Source organism: Microcebus murinus, chromosome 8, assembly GCF_040939455.1.
Source record: "Microcebus murinus isolate Inina chromosome 8, M.murinus_Inina_mat1.0, whole genome shotgun sequence".
Taxonomy (NCBI): Eukaryota; Metazoa; Chordata; class Mammalia; order Primates; family Cheirogaleidae; genus Microcebus; species Microcebus murinus.
Window position 1 is genome coordinate 57,340,991 of NC_134111.1, and position 21,266 is coordinate 57,362,256.

Here is a 21,266-nt window from a genome sequence, read left to right on the forward strand (position 1 = left end):
CAGCTGGGTGAGTGTTCTTATGATCCACATACGAAATTCCTTTTCTGTCATATTGGTTGCCTGATTTTGGTCGGTGTCCGTTTCTAGGGGGCTGGTGCTCCTCCTTAGGGGTGTGTTTTCCGTTTGGTTCTTCATATTTCCTGAGTTCTTTCGCTGATTTCTTCCCATGTCGATCAGTTGTTGTTTCTTTCCTTAGGTTATTGTTTGGGTATTCACACACCTTGTTTAGTTTCTGAGGCGTTAGGTGGTGCCTGTGGGTGAAATTGGACCACTCCCTGTATATTGAGTCAGTGGGTGCCGTGGAAAGGCTGTGCAAGATGCTGTCCCTGTCAGTAGGTGGCGTTTGCTTGGAGGAACAGGCTATGGTGTTGATTTTGAGTCCTGTTATCAGCTCTCGTTCTGGGCGGAGCTGGGTTGGATAAGCCTGCCCTCAGGCCGTTAGCAGGGGTCAAAGTTCTGTTCTCTGCTTCCAGGGAGAGCTGTCAGGGCGGGGCTGGAATGGTCCCGCTCAGCCAGAAAGTCTGGGTGTGGGGGTGGGGCTGTCTGAGACCCGCAGTCTGCAGCAGGCCTCGCTTCTTTCCACCCTCCCCAACTCTGCAGCTACTCCTGGGCCTCTGCCAGCAGGCCAGACCACAAGCCACCAGGCTTCCCCGGACTGTGGTGCCAGCGGGGAGGTTCCCTGCACAGGAACGCCACCTGGGTTGGGCGCACGGCCTCCTCCTGGGAGGAGGGTTGCCCTCTAGGGAGCCGTCCGCCCCTGGAGGCACACAGCCCTCAGTAGGCTGTTCACGTATAACCCTTCTGTGCCCCGGGCAATGCTAGCCCTCGGTGCAGGGGATCTGGTCTGCAGGTCCGACCTCTGGGTCCCAGAGTTCAAACTGTATTCCCACCAGGGAGAGGATTTCCAGTCCTAATTCACCCACAGGGAGCCCAAGCTGGGTCTATGTCTCTCAGCGTCTGAGTCGGCACCGTTTTCCTGGGAACACGGTGCCAGCAGCACCTGGGAGGGCGGGTGGGGTCCCAAACGGGAAGGTCCTGTTCCCTGGAGGTGCCTCCGGCTGGTGGCTGTATTGTCTCTCTGGGCAGCCGCGGGTAGGGTCGGCGGAGGGGAGGAGGAGGCAATATGGTGCCTGCCGCGCGGCTCGGGTCCGGAGGTGCCCGTAGGAAGTTGGGAACCTGGTGCCACGTCTGCTACAGGCTCACCGTTGGCAGGCGGCGGCAGTCTCTGGGCTGATGTCCGCAGGTCTCTCCACCCGCTGGGGAGCCCACCAGCAGTCCCGAATGCAGGGGAGGGGAAACAGCAGATCCACCTACCCTTGCCGCTGGTCTCCGGGCTGCTCCGGTGGTCTCAGCCTCCAGTTCTCCTCCGCAGCCTCCTCCCGTGGAGTCTCCCGGGGTCTCAGGTACCCCTCCTTCCGGCCCTTGTCCGCTGTATGCTCGTCTTCTTGCTTCTTTCCTCTAGTTTCTGCTAGAATCGGTCTTTTCTGCAGAGACCCTCTGTCTGGCGGTGTTATTCGTCCGCCCATGAATAGATTTTTGATATTATTTCCTATACAGATCATTCCTAAATAGATTATATATAGGACTAATTTCCTATATAGATTATTCTTAAATATGCCTCCTTTCTTGTTTCTAGCTTCAGGTTTTTTCTGTCTTGGTTAAGAAAGCTTCTGCACTCCTAAACTTGTTTTTTAAAATTTTTCTTTATGATCTTGATTTTTTAAAGATTTAAATCTTCTTATTTACATACATATATATTTATATTTCAAGATACTACAGGGGTACAAATGTTTTTGGTTACCTGGATTGTTTTTGTCCATAACTTAGTGTTGATTGTACCCATTAGGTAGGTTTTTGTCCATTCCTTCCTTCCCCCTCCCCGCTGCTTGATTTTCACTGAGTTTTACTTCCCTCTGTGTACACATGTGTTCATAAGTTAGCTCTAATTTAATAGCAAGTACATGTGGTGTTTGTTGTTCCATTCTTCTTGTGTTTGTTGTTCCATACTTCACTTAGAATAATGATCTCCAATTTTATCCAAATTGTTGCAAAAGGCATTAATTTATCCTTTTTATGGCAGAGTAGTATTCCATGGTGTGTGTGTGTAGGTGTGCTACATTTTGTTAATCCACTCACTTGGGTTGAAACCACATCTTTGCAATTGTGAATTGTACTTCAATAAACATTCGAGTGCAGGTGTCTTTTTGATAAAATGACTTCTTTTCCATTAGGTAAATACCCAGAAGTGGGATTGCTGGATTAAATGGTAGGACTACTTTTAGTTCTTTGAAGAATAAATATTTAAACCTTCCATCCTACTATAATTTATTGTTGTTTATGATATGAGGTAAGGATTTAATATTGTTTTCTCCTGGTTAGATAAATGATTTGTGTGTAGAGCTTGATAAATAAATTTTTCATTCTTTTTTATGTCACTATCATATAGTAATGAACTTACGTAAGGGAAGTCACTTCTATATCCTCTATTGTACTCTCTCATCTGTTTATTCCTATGCTAATGCCATATTAATTTGATTACAGTAGTATATTTTGATACTGGGCATGACAAGTCTCTCTAACGTATTTTATTACTATTTTCTTGACTATTCTTGAGCCATTAATTCTTCCATTTTAAAGTTTAAGATTATTTTTCCCAATTCTAGAGCCATCCCTTTGGAATTCTGATTGGAATTGCTTTATTTTATATGGATAATTTTGAAAGAATTAGTATATTCTAATTTTAATTTATCAACTAAATATAGTGTTTGCTATCACATTTATTCATACTTTATTACAAGGCCTTTGATTAATCTTTTAAAGTTAAGTTTGTTGAGGTAGAATTCGTATACATGTACATATTCATATATGATAAAATTCACCTTTTTAAAGGTGTACTCTTTGATGAATTCTGACAAAATATATATCCAACACCACAATCAAGACATGGGACATTTCTATCACCGTCAAAACTTCCCTCACGCCCTTTGGGACTCAATCCTTTCCCCACCCCACCCTCAGCCTCTGGCAATCACTGATCTCTTCCGTTAGCTTTGCCTTTCCCAGAATGTAACATAAATGAAAGCATATATAGAATGTAGCCTTTGCATCTACTTTCCTTCACTTAGCATAATGCATTTGAGATGCATCTACATTGTTGCATGCATCAGTGATTTGTTTTTAATTGTGGCATGACTATTCCATTGAATATTCACAGTTTAGTTTTCCATTACTAGGTAATAGACATTTTGTTTTATTTCCAGTTTGTGGTGATTATGAATAAGGGTGCATTATATATTCATATATATAATGTGGACATATGTTTCTGTGTGGACATATGTTTTCATTTCTTTTTTAAATAACTAGGAGCAGGATTGCTGGATGAATGGTAAATCATGTTTAGCTTTATAAGACACTAGCAGTTTTCCAAAGTAGCTGTGCTGTTTTATAACCCCATCAGCAGTGTATCAGTATCATTTGTTCTGCATCCTGTGCAGGCCATGATATTACTAGGTTTTGTGTGTGTGTATGTGTGTGTGTGTGTGTGTATGTGTGGTTTTAGTTATTCTTAAAGGTGTGTAGTGCCAATGAGATTTTATAAGGTTCTTCATGTGCCTTCGTGGGATGGTAGGACTTATTACTATTGTTATTATTTTACTATTTTCCTATTTATGTTTCTTTTTTATTGTAGAAGAACATTTAACATGAGATCTACCCTTTTAACAAATTTTTAAGTGTCCAGGACAGTATTGTTAATTATAGACGTGATGCCATATGAAGATTTCTAGAACTAATTCATCTTGCATAACTGTAACTCTATACTTATTGAATAGTGTCTGTTTTGAGTTGCTGTAATAGCAGAATACCCGAGACTGGGTAATTTATAAAGAAAAGAGACTTATTTCACTCACAATTCTATTAATAGCAACTGGAAGTTCAAGATTGGGAGGCTGCACCTGGTAGCTTCTGGTGAGGGCCTGGTGCTGTATCAAAATATGGCAGAGAAATGGAAGGGGAACTGGGAATGCACAAAAGGGCAAAACGTGAGTGGCAACCTCACTTTATACCAACTTGCTTTCACGGTAACTAATCCATTCCCAAGAGAACTAACCCAGTCTCTTGAGAAAGAAATTAATCCATCTTGACCACCTAATCACCTCTTAAAGGCACCAGCTCCCAACACCTCCACACTGGGGACCAAGAGTCAATATGAGTTCTAGTGGGCACAGACCATATTCAAACCATAGCAAATGTCACCTCCCCATTTCCTTTCCCTCCAGCCACTGGCAAGCACCATTCTACTCTATGCTTTTATACTTTGACTATATTGGATATTTCATATGAGTAGAATAATGTGGTAGTTGTCTGTCTGTGACCTACTTCACTTAGCATTATGTCCTGGCATTATCGGTAGGATTTCATTCTTTTTTTAAGGCTGTATAATAAAGTTTATGAAACCAAATGTAGTCACATTTTATTTTACATTCATAGGCATGTTTTTCCAAAAATCTTAGATTAATTTCCTTCTTTTATGCTATGAAATCTTTCCTTAGACTTCTTGAACTGGAAAAGATATAGCCAAGGCTCATATGCCATTTGTCAGGGTGTGTTCATTTGCTTTGATGTCCTTTACTGTATATTGCTGTGCTGTCAGACTTTCTTTCCAAGTTAATCTACATAGTTTCTAGTGAAATTTCTATTTTATAAATTCTTTTATTTACAGATTCTTTTTCTCTGATTACCTATTCTTTTGCATATTGATAGGTGACTTTATTCTTGAATACTGTATTAGAAGAATATTTCAGTCCCTTATGAACCCTGAGTGTTCTCAGGGCTTTCGTCTCTTTTCCATTACCTATCACCAAAGATATTTCAGGTTTTACTTCAATGTAGCCTGTGCTCATTACTCCTGGACAAGTTGCATTGCTAGGAGATGTGGTTTCAGTAATGGATATAGGAAGGATGTTATTGATAGATAGTGGAGGCATGGAAGGAGGAATCAAATCTGATTCTCTCAAAAAATATACGTTATGTAAGAAGAGGGTAAGTGGTTATGGCTTCATTATTCTGATATTGGGGATCCTTGGAAGTGAGTGGAAACTTTCACTAATGTAATTTCTCTCTAGCCATGTTGCTGGTTCAAAGGTTTATATCACCACTATCTCTTAGAAGATACTGTCACATGACATAAGTTAAAATTTTCTAATAGAAAATTTAAAAAGTATAAATGAAAAGAAGTGAAATAATTTTTTAATAATATATTGTATTTAACCCAATATATAAAAATATTTAAACATGTAATCAATATGAAGATTTCATGAGATATTTTACATTCTTGTTTTTGTTTAAAGACTTTGAAATCTGATGTTTATTTTACGCTTAACAGAAAATGGCCATTTGAAATAGCCACATCTCAAGTGCTTGTCGGCCACATGTCCCTATCACACAACCAGCTCTGGACATTGGTCATTTCTAAATCAGCTCATCTATGGAATTTATACAGGGAATTTTATCCTGAGAGTTTAACAAAATTTTTATAGGTAACTTTGGCATCTACTACTGTTATGAGTTTATATTTCTTTCAATATTTTTATGAACATTTCTTTGAGAAGTTTGTGCAAATTCAACACAGCTAGCTAGCTCTTATTAGCTCCTGGAGGAGCCTGACACTTAAAATTAAAGAATAATTAACTTTACTTTATTGTCTTGAATATTAGACATGGAGTATTATCTAGTTACAGTGTAACTCTAATTATTTGCCTTACTATGATTTAAAGAAATTCTGACAAGAACTGCTTTTTTGTCTTTGCTATAAAAAGATGTTTAATATTCACATACTTTGTTGATTTTAAACTGACTTCAGTAACATTTATTAGAAATCTTTGAAACGTGGGTTATTTCTTTCCCTCAAAAGCCAAATATTCCTATGTCCATGTACTAACAGCTGACAAAGAAATTGAACTGTTTTCTTCCTCTAGAACATCAGCTTCCTGAACCCTAAGGCTGCTGATTTAGGTTAGGGATAATCCAATGTGAGATGGAGGATTGGGGGGAAAAACAAAGGATTATCACATCTGACACTGTGTGTGATCACTTTAGAGTTACATCTGTTAGAGTCCTCAAGCTTTATAGGCTTTTAGATAACATATACTTGTGCTTCAAAGAGAGAGAATTTAGCTGGATAAACTAGTCCTGTAAAGAGAATCAGTAGTTATTTTGTAAGGAAAAGTGATATCAACTTTGGAATATACTTTAGGCTATGATGGTTCTAACATTAGACGCCATTGTCCTGCTTCTCCCAATTAAATATATAGTGTCGATGGATCCTCTCATATACCAATTCATTAAATTTTCTTCCATTGAGCCTTTCTTCACTTCAACTAGAGTATTTTTAATAGGAGAAATATGAATATTTCCATAAAATACTCTTACAATGCCCTTGTTGGGAAATATAGGATTAACCTGAATGAGCACTAAGAATTATCTCTGACTCTTACACCAGAACTTTAAGGTTGCAGGTACCTGTCTGGCCCAGATTATAACAACATGTGTCATAGTAAGATGTGACATGGTGTGATTCTACTGGGACAGAAAAGATGATGTTGGGTTGCTAGATTATAACAACATGTGTCATAGTAAGATGTGACATGGTGTGATTCTACTGGGACAGAAAAGATGATGTTGGGTTGCTTGTGGTACTCTTCACTGGGGACCGTTTCACTGTAGCATAATGTCCAGTTTAAAAAAAAATCTCAGCAGAGTAAGTCTTTGAGCATAATAAAGAACACCTTTGGGGATAGCTATTAATCGTTCCTTTTCCTCTGTGATATTCAAAAGGATTATCCAGACTAAGGTGAAACCCCAAAATGAGTCTAAGTCATTTATTTTTTGGCATCAACTGAATGATTCCCCCCTGGAGAAAGACAGAAATAGCTCAGAGCCCCATTAATCCACAGGGTCCTTCAGCATCACCCTCCTTTCTTTTGTTTGCTTTACAAAGACCACTGATGACAAATGTGAACAAAACACAGGGACAGTCCTCCTTCAAGATTCTTTTTCCAAGGAAATTTTGCCCTTCCTAACTAGCTTAAGCAGAATTTACCATGGTGCTTGTTTAGCATTTATGAAAGCATTTCATCAAAATGGTGATAGCAATGAAAGTATGGATGTAGAATTATTTGGGAGAACTTTGGGAGCTTGCATGCTTGATTTTTGGTGTGCCTTTTTGTACTACATATTAGTTACCAAACTTAATTATGGCCTGGGAATCTTGTGAAAAACAGGTGGCTTCTGAAAAAAAAAAATTCTTCTTTTACTGAGGAAGATCTTATTGCACTAAGATGGATTACCTTCTTAGATGAAAACCACAGTGTCATTGCATATCTTGGAACATAGAATAAACAAGATAAGAGTGTGGTCTGAATGAAGAGCTGTTCAGAGACATTCTGCAGGGCAGCTTTGTGCTCAAGGCACTTATATTCTGGGCTTGTTGCATGAGTGGAAAGAATGCTTGCTCTGTTCAATTTTTGCAACAATAAATCCCATAGCAGCAAATATGTACAGTTATGGAGAGACCATGGCTTTGAAGAATAACAGAATTGGATTGGAATAACAATTTTATCACTCATCAGAAATATAACTTTTCATACAATATTTAAATTCTTTAGCTTCTTTTTATTCTTCTCTATAAAAGTGGTTATTGATACCTACTCCAGGGAGCTGTTGAGAAGATTAAAAGAGTAAATGTGAGTGCTTTAGTCATCTTGCCAGATATATAGTAGGCACTTAATAAATGTTGGTTTCTTTGCCCTGTGCATAATCAAAAGAATTTTGTAATTTGGTAAACTTACAGCTGTTTATTTTTAAAGTTACCATTATTCAATTGGTAGTTAAAATTGGAGAGAAAACAAGATAGGGTTACGGTTTGTAAGCACAGTAAGTCATAGAAATAGCTGATAGAAAAATAAACTATGAGGTAATATTTTTACTAACCTGTGACTGTTATGTTATTTGGATGCCTGCTATGGAAAGGAAACATACATGCTAAATATAGTTCCATCTTCACTACTTAGGGGAAAAACAGAGAAAAAAAATACTGCTTTAATTTAGTCTTATTATAAAACAGTTCTTTTAAAGTTCAAGTGTAAGGGAAAATAATATAGCACATGCTTTAAAAAGTATTTAGAAAGTAGCTTTTTTGATAAAAAAAATCTATTTTCATATTCTTTGTCAATTTGGGCTCACAAAAATTTAGTGTACATTTCAAATTTTAGTGAAAACTTGATGGTGAAAATTTTCTTTCTTTCTTTCTTTTTTTTTTCCCCTGGGGGCATTTATGAAGAACTCCTCTTAAGGATGGTGTACAAAAAGTGAAGATAAAATGAACTATATTTTATAGAAGAATAGATGTTGCATGAATAAATTGATGTGTGCTAGTAAATTCAATGTGGAACATTCCTTCTTTGATATAGTGGCAATTCAATTGTAAGCAGGTTAAATTTAGGGTCCTCCTAAACCACTGTTTCTTCCCACTCTTTCTGAATGATGAATACTTCATTTCAAAAATTTATCTGGGGAACTTTATACACTGGGAAGAGAAGGTTATTTTAGTTTTTTATATTGTGCTTAGATTTTTTCTTTATTGTTATTTCCAGTCACTTTAAATAATTTTTTTTTTTGGTATAACAGTTTCTATTGCAGATGTATTATTTAGAAAAGATTTAAAGAATGGGGAAAAAAGAATAATTTTATTCTTAATAAAAAATAAGATTTTATTTCAAACGTGCACGTTTTCATTGGCAGTGCCATCTGTAATTGAGAGGCACTTTGAAATGTCTTAAGATCTTTGGCAGTTTCTTGCATTTCATCTGTCTTTACACACGACTGTGACAGGAGTGGAGTGGCACATGACTAATGGAGTTCCCTAAGGGCTTTTTGGTTGTTGTTGGTGCTGTTTAACAGATTATTCTGCCTCATTCAACGATAATTCCTCTGACTACAACAATCACTTTTCCCACTTCATCTCAGCAACAAGTCGTATAGGTTTTCCTCTACTAATTTTTCGTTTGTATAGTTTCATAGAATTTTCTTTTTTCAACGCAATGTCACAAGATACTACTCTGCACAAAGTATAGTCAGATCTAATTTTTATATCACTTTGTATTTCCCTAAAATAAACTTTAGTTTATCATTTAATAGACTAGAAATTTCATAATTTATTCTTGTGTATAGAAAATCAACTATGTTGGTGACTAAGAAGTTTATGGTAGAAATTAATGGCTAATATTCCATTCCAGGGGAAAATGTTTTCATTTAGAAGGACAAATACTAAACTTGTGAGCTTAGAAAAAGCTCCTCAAGACGTCTTGATGATTAGTAGGTATGTATATGTGCATCAGAAGGAGCTTTTTTCAGATTGATTAAATCTGAGTAGATATATCAGTGTCTCTGTGTGTATGCACATATATATATATATATGAATGCATGCATATTTTGAGAACTCCAAAAAGACTTTATATAAAATATAGAAAAATTTTTGAAAAGCAATTTTGGATGCAGACCCTAGAGTAGGAAGATGTTTTAGAAGAACAAAAGATCTACCAAGCTGTAACAATTTGAGGGGTGCTATACTTTTGGTTCATTTGAGTATCTAGATGATATATTGGCCTCAGGTCTATGTGAATAGATCTTGATTAAACTCTAGAGAAATGGTCCTCAACCTTTTTGGCACCAGGAATTGGTTTCATGGAAGATAACTTTTCCATGGACCTGTGGCGGGGATGATTTAAGAGCATCATATTTATTGTGAACTTTTTCTCCATTATTATTACATTGTAATGTATAAAGAAATAATTATACAACTCACCATAGGTTGGGGACCCCTGCTCTAGAGGAAAACTATGCTGCCAGTAGGAGGCTTGTTGATAATAACCCCTCAAATGCATTATTCTGCCCACATATGGTGGAGAAGCCAGATCAACTGACTCAACATTTATTCAATCCTCCTTGATGTTTTCTGTATGGTGGAGACTAGAAAGCTTAAAAGTACATTTCTCAGCCTTCCTTTGGAGCAGAAGCTCCAGATGTAATTTAAGTTCAATCAATCAGATGCATTCAGGAGAGCTTGGAATGCAGAGCAGGTGAAGAGGGGAAAGGGAGGGCCTGCTGAGGGTCGTGCATTTTCTTGGTGCAGGGCCTGATGCAGAAGCCAGCAGTCTGGCAGCAGCATCCTGATCCCTGGAGCTGAGCTGAGCTGTTGTCTTCAATTCCCCAGTTTCCTGACTGAAGCCCAGGTAGCAGTTTTCTTGGGAGCCAGTTTTACAGGGATCACCTGGGAATTGTTCCTAGAGGGCCAGTCCAGAGCAAGTGTCTCCAGACTATGTAGCAATTTTGTACGCACCTCATTTTCCATGTTAAATCCCTTTGGTTTACAATAGTCCTAGTGCTTTCTGTCATCTGCAATTGAACACTGGTTGATGCACAGGTACTTGGTAATTTTTCTCTTCCTGTCAATTGTTTCCTCACCGCACCATACCTCCTTGAGCATTTATTTTAATCAGTACCTACATTAAACAATATCTACTTACGGCCAACATTAATGAACATAATCTTATCTCTAATCACCACGGAGACGCAATTAATTGAAAATTAATCCAAGAGATGATGAAGTTGGCATGAGCACAATAGCACTCTTAGTTTTTGTGGGGAATGATTTTCAGGGTTAATACCATATATTAATATTTATGAATAGTAATCTATTTGCAACAATAATGAAGAGCCACCTATAAATTGGTGAGAGTCACATGGAAGTTAGCAATTTAGTTAATAACCATTATATCTTATTATAGATGAAACTGTTAAATTTTATAGGAAAAAATACATTATGAAGATGTGACAGTCTTTTCTGATTGTCTTATAAAATTCTATAGGTGTTATAAGAAACAAGAGGGATGATCTTTTAGAAAAATGAAAAGCTGCATTTTGGGTTTCTTTTTGCTAATATTTTTCTAATTTTCTTTTTTCTTCTTCTTTTTTTTTTTCAGGAACTAGCTTGTTTATTTTGTCCCATTCAAAGAAAAAGACAAATTCCATTAAAATAAAGCAATACCCAACTCAAATCATGGCACTTTTATTATTTTATTTCAATAAAGGAGAGTGCTGCATTTTGCTGAAGTTTTTTTAAGAAACATTTTTTTAAGAAACAAGAATTTTTGCATGTCCTAAATTAGACCCAGAGCTGTAAAACATTTTTGTATAAGACCTATAAATAGATCCTACTCCTGTAGTACTAGAGATTAATCCAATGGAGTTAAGTTTTTAAAAACATATATGTGTATGGCTAGGAATTATTCTACTTGATTAAAATCATTCCCTTTCTGTATCCTCAGGGTTGAAAGACTACAACATTGATTACTAAGATATGCCAGTGCAAATCAACACAACTTCAACCCATATCCATCGGAAAAAAGTAAAGATCAACTTCCTGGTGAAAAGACAAAGGAGAAAGTCTTGTATATGCTCCCATATCGACATAAGCAGTGTATTCCTCAATTAAGCCATAACTTTCATTTTACTAGTATCATGACAGTGCCTTGTCTATCATCTATCTATGTATATATCTGTACATATGTATAATATACTCAATTATTATGTATAGGATTTTAATTACAATTGGTCATGATTCATTTAGATCAATATTTTATTTCAGTCAGTAATAGTTAACACTTCTATAACTCCCTGTTACATATGGTTCTAAGCAGTTAAACCTTGCAACCTGTGAGGTAGGTGCTCCCATAATCCACTTTTTGCAGATGAGGAAACTGAGAGCCAGGGAGATTAAGTGATGTGATCCAAGTCACACAGTTCATAAGTATTAGACCTGGTGTTTAAACCCACAGAGTCTGCCTCGAGGGTCCATGCTCTTAAATTTCAATATTACCTATAATAAACTGCAGTAAAAAATGAAATCACTTAAAATGTCAGTGTAAACAGTTAAGCTAGCAGCTCTACCCCAAAAGTATATTTCGAGTTTGGTTACTTACTTGGAATATTAATCTTTGAAGTCTTGCTGCCCTTATTAAAGAGATACAAATTTTTTCCCCATTAGCACTGCCTGTGAGACTGACCTTTTCCAGGATGGAGACCATTGTTAACTATTTCTGTTGTCCTGAACCTGACGTATTGCCTGCCACACACTCAAAAAATTATTAAAAAGATAAATGAAGGATTGACTGATAGAAGAAATTGGCAAATTGAAGGAAGTGTTGTGATAACTGGATGCTCTAGATTGAAATTTTGTTCTTGAAAAATGATAAAATATTTTGGCTTGAATTAATCAGATGATTAGCTTATATCAATTTATTTCATTGAATCTAGAAATTGGTCATTAATTTAACTCTTAGTCTATCACTTGTGCCCTTGAGTCATAAACTGCCATATTATTCCTGTGATTTTTTTTAAAAGGATACAAAAATTGAACTTCAAAATTTAAGTGCAGAGTAGTCTAATATTAACAATTAACATTATGTTGTCTCATAATGCATGCCCCCAAATTTTATTCAAATATGAACATTTTCAGCAAGTATGATACCATTATCAAAATATTACAATATATTTTGAAATCTAAATGACTTCCATTGAAAACCAGTTTGAAGGGTACAAATTTTTAAAATGGATAAATATTTAAAACATTTGTTTAGAATTAGTGGGATATAGCCAAATTTTAATATTTGAAATTAAATTTTTTTATTTTAGCATATTACAGGGGTACAAATGTCCAGGTTACATATATTGCCATTACCCCACCCTAGTCAGAGCTTCAGGAGTGTCCATCCTCCAGATGGTGTGCACCGCACCCATTAGGTGTGTATATACACATTCCCTCCTACCCCCTCCTATCTGCCCCACACTCGATGAATGTTATTACTATTTGTGCACTTTAGTGTTGATCAGTTAATACCAATTTGATGGTGGGTACATGTGGTGCTTGTTTTTCCATTCTTCCAATGCTTCACTTAGAAGAATGGGCTCCAGTTCTATCCAGGATAATACAACAGGTGCTATAGCATCATTGTTTTTTTGTGACTTAGTAGTATTCCATGGTATACCTGTACCACATTTTATTAATCTACTCATGTATGATGGGCACTTGGGTTGTTTCCACATCTTTGCAATTGTGAATTGTGCTGCTATAAACATTCTAGTGCAGATGTCTTTTTTATAGAATACCTTTTGTTCCTTTGTCATATATGGCTTTTATAATTTTGTGATATTTCCTTCCATGTCAAGTTCATTGAGGGTTTTTCTTTTCATGTAAGGGTACCAATTTTGCCAAATGCCTCTCTTCTGCATTCATTGAGATGATCATATGATCTTTGTTTTTGCTTCTTTTTATTTGGTGAATCACATTTATTGATTTATGTATGTTGAACCATCCTTGCATCACTGAGGAGAATTTTCTACTTTTCGATATTATGGAATGACTTTTGCAGAATGGGTACCAACTCTTCTTCAGGTACTTTGAAGAATGTCCTTTAAGTGGGTACTGAATGATGTTTTTCTCATTATTAGATTGGATTCTTGCTTTTTGAGAGACTGCAAAGATGATTTATAGCATATCTAGGGAATATACTGTCAACATGACTTAACACTCTTATTAATGTTGATCTTGATCACCTGACTGAGGTGGGGTTGTCAGGATTTTCCAATATGAAGTTGTTCTTTCTGTTCCCCTTTTTATATTAAATAGAAAAAGTCACTATGCACAACCCACATTAAAGACTGGGGAGTTATGCTCCATTTGCTTGAGAGTAGAGTATGAATGTAATTTATTGAGAGTTCTGCATGGGAGATTTATCTGTTTTCCCCATTTATTTATTTGTATCAGTATAGACTAATGGATTTTTTTTTATACTTTGGGTTATAACCAATGCTACTTTATTTATTTTGTTGCCCATATTGTTCCAGCTTTGACCACTGAGAGCTCTTTCAGTTGACTCCTATGACCCTTTGACACTACACTATCATTATGGTTTTTGTTTGTTTGTTTGTTTTGGCACTTTCTTGCTTTCTGGTACTACAAGGTGCCCCAATCCTAGAAGCAGCCATTTCCCAAATGAACCTTAGTTCATTTTAGTGAAGAATGATATTAGAAGCCAAAATCTGATGCTGGATGTGCTTATTGGTACTAAAATGTCTTTGCTTCTAGGCCTTCTCAATTGACAGAGCAAGGAAATATATGCATGTATACTAACCATGTATATACACACATCTATAAATATTTTTATGTGAAACCATCTATATATAGATGTTTATAGGTGTTTATATAAAGGTTTATAGGCTTATATAAAGATGTTTATAGGTGTTTATATAAAGCTAAACATGAGTTCATATTGATATCTTCAGTGCATATAATCCATGTGGATCATTCTAGCCTCCCTTGCTTATCTATAACCTCCCACTCCAGCACTGAGGAACTTGGCTCCCACCATCAGCCACCCATTTACTTAATTGTTCAGTTCTAGTGTATGTGTATAGTGGTGTCAGAATCTTAACCTGGGAGCTGGATGTGGTGGCATGTGCCTATAATACCAGCTACTCAGGAGGCTGAAGCAGGAGGATTGCTGAGGCCAGCCTGGGCAACATAATGAGACCTTGTCTCTAAAAAAATAAACAGAAGAATTCTTAACCTATATGTACTCCCATGTGAAACAACTTTCTCAACTAAAGTACAGTGCTTTGTACAGGTTCTTTTGCCTTTGGTTTTGCCAGCTGTGCTCATTTCCACAGTTACTTAATTCAGTACTGTTTCCTCTACCCTCATCTGTGACATAGTTTTATATGCTTATCATATAGTCAGATTCTTTTGTTACATTCTGCATTCCATATGAGAATCCCCAAACTTTTAAATAATGTTTTAAAACATTGCATACATTAAATTTATCTCTTTGTGTTGTGAGGTTTATGGGTTTTCACCAATGTATCGTGTCATGTACCCACAATTATAATATCATGTTGAATAATTTCATCACTCAAAAGATCCACTATGGCCGGGCGCGGTGGCTCACGCCTGTAATCCTAGCACTCTGGGAGACCGAGGCGGGCGGATTGCTCAAGGTCAGGAGTTCAAAACCAGCCTGAGCGAGACCCCGTCTCTACCATAAAAATAGAAAGAATTTAATTGGCCAACTAATATATATAATATAAAAATCAGCCGGGCATGGGAGGCTGAGGCAGTAGGATCGCTGAGCCCAGGAGTCTGAGGTTGCTGTGAGCTAGGCTGACGCCACTGCACTCACTCTAGCCTAGGCAAGAAAGCGAGACTCTGTCTCAAAAAAAAAAAAAAAAAAAAAAAAAAAGATCCACTATGCTTCAACTATTTAACTCTCCCAACTCCCCTAAACCCTTAGCAACTATTGGTCTTTTTACCATCATTTGACTTTTACCCTTTTTAGAACATAAGGTAATTGAAATCATACTGAATGTATCCTTTTCAGATGTAGCAATATGCATTTAAGGCTTCTCTGTGTATTTTCATGGCTTGATTGCTTATTTCTTTCTATTGATGAATAATATCGCATTGTATAAATGTTTATTCATTCACCTACCTATTGAAAGACATCTTGGGTGCTTCCAGTTTTTGATAATTATGAATAAAGCTGCTATAAATATTTGCATGCAGATTTTTGTGTGAACATAGGTTTTCAAATGGGTAAATACCTAGAAGAGTGATTGCTGGATCATTTGGTAAGCCTGTGTTCAGCTATGTAATAGATTACCAAATTGTCTTCCAATGGCTATAGAATTTGTCATTACTGCCAGCAATGAATAAGAGTTTCTGTTGTTCTATATCCTCACTGGCATTTGGTATTGTCAGGACTTGGATTTTAGCCATACTAATAGCTGTACTTCATTGTTGCTTTAATTTGCAATTTCCTAATGACAAATGATGATGAACATCCTTTCATATGCTTTTCCTCACCTGTATATATTCTTCAGTGAGGTGTCATTTCAGATCTTTTGCCAAATTCTTAACTGCGTTTTTTCTTTTCTCACAATTGAGTTTCAAATGTATTTTTGTATATTTTGGATTCAGATTCTTTATTAGATACATATTTTGTAAATATTTTTATCTCAGTATGGCTTGCCTTTTGATTCTTCTAACAGTGTCTTTTACAGAGCAGACATTTTTACTTTTAATATATTCTAATTTGTCAATTTTTTCTTTCATGAATGTCTTCGTTGTGTCTAAAAACTCATCATGAAACCAAAGCCTAGGTTTTTGATAGAAATGAACTATCAAGCCATGTTATCTTCCTGAAGTTTTATGACATTATGTTTTGTATTTAAATCTATGATCCATTTTGGATTAGTTTTTGTGAAAAGTCTATGTCTAGTTTCATTTCTTGTATATACATATCCACTTGTTCCAGCACTGTTTTTTTGAAGCGACTATCTTTTCTCCATTGAATTGCTTTTGTCCCTTTGTCAAAGTTCAGTTGGCTATATTTGTTTGATTCTATTTCTAAAGTCTTTATTCTGTTTCAGTGACTCATGTGCCTGTTCTTTCACTGACACCACACTGTCTTGGTTACTGTAGATTCATAATGTCAGGTGGTGTCAGTTCTCCAACTTTGTTCTTTGTAAGTTCTGAGATTTTTGCCTTCCATATGCATTTTAGAATCAGTTTTTTAATATCCACAAAATAGCTTTATATGACTTTAATTAGAATTTTATTGAATCTACAGATCAAGTTCAGAAGAATTTATGTCTTAACAATTTTGAGTCTTCCAATTAATGAATATGGAATATCTTTTTTTTTATTTGGATCATCTTTAATTTTTTTCATTAGAGTTTTATAGTTTTCTTCATGTAGATCCTTTATTTTAGCAATTGTAAATGGTATTGTATTTTTTATTTCAAATTCTAATTATGCATTGCTGGTACATAGAGAAGCAGTTGATTTTCTTATTAAACTTGTATTTGTGCAACTTATTAGTTTCAGGAGTTTTTGATTTTTGTTTTAGGTCAATTGTATAGAATTTTTTATATAGACAATCATATCATCTGCACACAAGTCTACTTTATTCCTTCCCAATCATATGGTTTTTATCTTTTCTTGCCTTATTTCACAAGCCAGAACTTCCAGTATGATGTTGAATAGGAATGCTGGTAGGGGATATCCTTTCCTTGTTCCTGATCTTAGGGGAAAGCATCCATTTCTCATCATTAAATAGGATATTAGTTATAGGTTTTGGTAGATGGTCTTTATCAAGTTGAGAGAATTTCTTTCTGTTTCTAGCTTGTTCAAGAGCTTTTATCAAGAATAGGTGTTGGATTTTATCAAATGCTTTTTCTCCATTAATTCATATAATCAAATGATTTTTTTTCTTTAGCCTGTTGATATGATGTATTACATTAGTTAATTTTCAATTGCTGAATCAGCTTTGCAAACCTAGAATAAATCCCACTTGATCATGATATATAATTTTTTTTTTTACATATTGTTGGGTTCGTTTGCTAGTATTTTTTTGAGAATGTTTATATTTATGCACATGAGAGATATTGGTCGGTAGTTTTCTTTTCTTGTAATATCTTTATCTGGCTTTGATATTAAGGTAATGCTGGCCTCAAAAAAATGAGTTAGGAAGTATTTCCTTTGCTTCTATTTTCTGGAAGAGATATGAAGAAATTATATTATCTTTCCTTAAATATTTAGTAGAATTTACTAATAAAATCATCTGGACCTATTACTTTATTTTTTTGAAATTTATTTATCATTGATTCAATAACTTTAATATATAAGCCTATAAAGATTATCTGTTTTTCTTTGTGTCAGTTTTGGTAGTATGTGTCTTTCAAGGAATTAGTCTTTTTCATTTTAATTATCAAATTTGTAATCATACAATTGTTTATTGCATTTCTTTATTATTCTTTTAAAATTCATGGAATTAGTAATGACAATGTCTACTTCATTTTTTATATTAGGAACTTGCATCTTTTCTTTTATTCTTGCTTAGACTGACTACATGTTTATCAAGGTTATAGATCTTTTCAAAGAGTGAGCTTTTGTTTTCATTCATTTTTCACTATTGTTTTCCTTTTTATTTATTTTCTTCTGGTTTTTAGGCTTAAATTACTCTTCTTTCTTTAGTTTCCCAAGGCAGAAGTCTAGATGGTTGATCTCAGATCTTTCTTCTTTTCCAATGCATGCATTTAACGCTGTACATTTTCCCCTAAACCTTGTTTTCACTGCATTCCACAAGTTTTGATGAATTATATTTTAATTTCCACTTAGTTCAAAATATTTTAAAATTTCTCTTGAAATTCTTCTTCGACTCATGTGCTATTTATAAGTTGTTTGAATCTTTAAAAGGAAGAATTTCATAGGTTAGTTTCCCTTTTTTCTAGAAGCATTTAAAAACCACTTTAGAATTATCTAATCAATAGTTAGATAGACATGATTTTGAGATAAGACACCTAAATATGTAACTATATATTTCATATCTAGGTCTCTTAGCACACCAGAAAGAAAACATAAAATGTAGTAACATAAAGAAAATAAAAATTTAACAAAATTGACCAAGAAAATTCATCTTTTTATCAGTCCTAGGATCAACTATGAGTAAAGTGAATATTCTTTAAAAATTTATAAGTTAATAACTTCAGTTTTTGATAAGTGAAACATTTGAAATCATGTTTTATAGTAAGTGACCACTTTTTATTCTTTTTCTTCTGGGTGATGATAAAACCTACTCAGCATTTTGACCAAGCAATTAAATAATGTCTGATGAAGTAAAATGACATCTATGACCAACTGACTTTCAGAATACTTTGTATAACATGTAAAAGAATTTCTATGTTACTGAAAAAGTACACTAATGCAACTGAAAACTGGTATATTCTGATTTTCCAAAGATAAGAGAATGTGCCTGGTCCCAGTATAATTTAATACAGAAAAATAAAATTATTTTGGCTTCCGTTCTCACTGTATATATCTCAGATCTAATGTTTTAGATTAAAAAGATGACACTATGTGAAAGCCTGATGACCTTCAAATATTCCACCCCGTCGAGAGGGTTGTCCTTATGTTTTTGTTGTATGTAAAGTTTACAAGAGACTGTCTGTCCCTAAGGATATTTCAACACTCAACCATAACAATGGTATTAGGACTCCTTGACACATGTATCTGAAAGGAACATGTCTTTCCCTCTACAGTATACTTCAGTAGTGATGGCTTAGCTTGCCAATGCTTTTGCTAGTAGCTAATTGGAGAAAAATTCCAATTCTATTATTGACAGTCTCTAGAAAGAGTATGACAAACAATGGATGGGTCCCAATGCTGAAGGAAGGATCCCCCATCCACTGTCACAACCAGGCAAAGAGCAATTATATTCCATAGCAAGGGACATGTGAGCTTGCAGCAGGAAAAGGAAACTGAACAAAGGACAAATACCTTTAAAAGACACAAAACTAATGGAAGAAACAGAATGACACATTTTAATTTATGTGTACTATATGTACACTTTCAATTTACTATGATTAGAGTCCATTAAGGACTTTTAGAAAAAAACAATACATGATTTTAAAATTTCAAATAGTAACAGAGGAAACAAAAAATGAAAAGGAAAATTTTCTGGAACATTTGATAAAAAATAAAACACAGTAAAATGTACAAAGAAATAAAATTGTGACTATATTGATAAAAGACATGAATGATATAGAAGACCATATAAGTTAATAAGAAGATTTCCACAAGGAAAAATGCAACAGATGGAGACATATGTTGGTCAAAATTCTTCCTGCAAACAACACAATGAACTGTGGTTAGTTGAAGATGTAAAGGAATCTACTTAAATATATTTGGCACCATCTCTACAGTCCAACTGGAGAGCTCGCAATACCCAAGGAAACACAATGCCCAAGGAAAACTTGGGGGCTTCTCTAGCAAAAACACAACTGCCCTCTCTGCTTGGGACCTTTGCCACTCAGGACTGAGGATCAGATTCCGAAGCTAGATAGCTAGGAATAATGGCCCCAAGTACAAAGGGGCTTCTACAGTACAAATGGTACTGGCACTACCACTTAGGATTGGAGGCAAAAGCTTCTCTACCCCACTATACCCCATGAGTGTGGCATCTCTACCACCTTGCCTACCGGAAGATCAATTCCTCCACCTGAGTATTTTGGCTTCTAACTTAGGGACTGGAAGTCACATTGTGGAAAATTACTAATATTTAGGGATGATATTTCAAGATGTTAAGCAACTTCAAATGACCAATATACACTGGAAGAAATAATACTCCAAATGATAATAAAACTTCTTTGAGATGAAAGAAGTTTGAGTTTGAAGATTGAAGGAGCTTGCCTCATCCCAGAAATGATCAATTTTAAAAGATAGATACACAACAATATCAGGAATATAATTATTTTGGTTGTGGGCTTGCTGTTTATTATGCCCTCTAGATTGGGAGAGTGGGTATGGGGTCAATATTATTCTGTTTTCAGACTCATAAATATCTCTTCCTGCTTTTTGCCCTCTTTTTCAGTTCTGTACTCTCTCTCTTTCTGACTTGTAGACTCTCAATCCACCTTCTCTAGGTCAGCTACCTTTCTCTCTACAGAGGCTTTGGCATATTTTCCAGACTATAACTTCTGCTTGGCCTCGGTGGTCAGTATGCAATCATTTATTTAGAAATTAATTAAAATTACTTTCATTGTTATAGCTCCATTTCTCAATATTTTTGCTGTTGTTAGTTTATACTATGTTTATTTCTTTACTAACTAACATTTCAATGATTCCTCAGGAGGCAAAGGATATAAATCTGTTTTAATTCTACTATCATGACCTGTTAATCTCCTGTAAGTATTTTATAAAAATTATTTCTTAATTCTGGTATAATTATAGTATTAAACATCAATGTGAAACCATTTGTTATTTTTTTCCTTACATTAAATTAAAAATGATAGTCTATCTTTTTTTATATGATAATGAAGCACATCCAGTAGAATGTTTAACAGCTGTCACTTGCTTTTATGTAATCTCATTCAGCATTTCATTCATTTCCATGGTTCATTCTGTTGTCTGAAATGGAAAACAGCTGGATACCCATAGGAAAAAGGGTGAAAAGTATAAAAGGTTTGTTTTGTAATTTTAGTAATTATATACCTTAAAGGGGGTGCATGGGCCAAGGATGTATGAATATGTAATATAGACAATGTGGAAGTAAACCAGCTCAATGATGTCTCTGCTTTCAGCTAACACTTATGTG